The 1,752-nt window shown below is 39.8% G+C and overlaps 1 non-coding gene across 1 annotated transcript; it reads left to right on the top strand.

Annotated features, from left to right (window-relative positions):
• Positions 1-902: 902 nt before the first annotated feature.
• LOC117801728 lies at positions 903-1,009 on the top strand. Its single transcript, XR_004624463.1, has one exon. It is a non-coding gene; the product is annotated as a U6 spliceosomal RNA (small nuclear RNA).
• Positions 1,010-1,752: the final 743 nt, after the last annotated feature.

Here is a 1,752-nt window from a genome sequence, read left to right as displayed (position 1 = left end):
CACACCTACTCTCAGCTGGAAGAATCTGGGTGGTCAAGGAAATTGGCACATTTCACTCAGAGTTTCAGAAGGTAGAAGCCTCGAGAACTGCTGGGAAATACATGTCAAAGCATAAAGCAACAGCAGCCATAGGTTTCCTTGTGCTCTTACCACCTTCCACCTTCTTCTAGATAGAATCAGAACTCACGTCTAGGGCTCCAAGCCTCCCCCGGCAAATCCGATTTTCCTGCCCACACTTACTGGTCACCACCCACATTTCCCCTCCTCTGTTTACAGCACCCCTTCTTTGGTTGCCTTTGGAGAATGATCCCACCCCAGTGCATGCAGTCTTGGGGGAGGATCCTTTCCAGGGTCTGTTGTTCCTTGGTTGAAGAGAGTCCATGTGATATATAAGTTGGTGAGAGTCCTTCTCATGGACATTCAGATCTTAATCAGAGTGACACAAAGATGAAAAAACATTGGAGCCAATTCAGCCAGTGATAAACCCGGAATAGACTGTCCATTGCCTGCTCCCAAGATACCTTGCACTTCCCTAGCTCCCATCTTTCTGAGAACTGGTTATTTAGCTTTTCCTTCAGTTTGCTGTGTCATCTCATATCCATCCAATACATTTCTTTCTTTGCCTAAGTTTGTTAATTTGGTTTTGGTTGCTTGCAAATAACCTGAATTGATAAAACATTCAGTGGGTGGTCATTCTGATCCAACTCCACTTAACTGACTTAAGCAAATGGGTTAACTACTGCCTCAGCATGCTGATGACCAGTATGCCTCACTCTAGTACGTCCATGCACTCCATTTGAGTTTTGTACTTACCAAACATTGTTGTGTTTGTCCCCAAACCTGTTCATGCCAATTAAACATACAGTTGCAATTTCATAATGTAATTAAATATTAACTTATGCGTGCTTGCTTTGGTAGCACATATACTAAAATTAGAATGACACAGAGGAGATCAGCATGGTCCCTGTGCAAGGATGACTCACAAATTCATGAAGTGTTCCATATTTTTCCCAAAACCGTAAGATACCTAGGAATATCAAAGAGGTAAAATACCTGTATTGAAAACAATTAAACACTGATGAAAGAAATTGAAGATGACACAAAGAAATGGAAAAGCATTCCATGCTCATGGATTAGCAGAACAGATACTGATAAAATGCCTATATTACCCAAAACAATCTACACATTTAATGCAACCCCTGTCAAAATACCAACAGCATTTTTTTACAGAACTGGCACAAACTATCCTAAAATTTGTATGGAACCACAAAAGACCCTGAATAGCCAATAGCCAAAGCAACCTTAAAAGAGAAAAGCAAAGCTAGGCATCACAATTCCAGACTTCCTGTTATATTACAAAGCTGTAGTAACCAAAATAGTATGGTACTGGCAGAAAAATAGACACATAGATCAATAGAACAGAATAGAAAACCCAGAAATGAACCCACAGCCATATGGTCAATTAACTTTAAACAGAGCATGGAAGACTATCCAATGGAAAAAAGACTCTTCAACAAATGGTGTTGGGAAAACAGGACAGCAACATGCAAAACAGTGAAACTGGACCACTTTCTTTCACCATACACAAAAATAAATTCAAAATGAATTGAAGACCTAAATGTGAGACAGGAAGCCATTAAAATCCTAGAAGAGAGCACAGGCAATAATTTCTCTAAATCAGCCATAACAACATTTTTTCAGATAATGTCTCCTGAGACAAGGGAAACAAAAGCAAAAATAAACTATTGGGAC

This window comes from Ailuropoda melanoleuca, chromosome 3, assembly GCF_002007445.2.
Source record: "Ailuropoda melanoleuca isolate Jingjing chromosome 3, ASM200744v2, whole genome shotgun sequence".
Taxonomy (NCBI): domain Eukaryota; kingdom Metazoa; phylum Chordata; class Mammalia; order Carnivora; family Ursidae; genus Ailuropoda; species Ailuropoda melanoleuca.
Note: the sequence above shows the minus strand (reverse complement) of the source record. Positions and strands in the feature narration are given on the sequence as shown.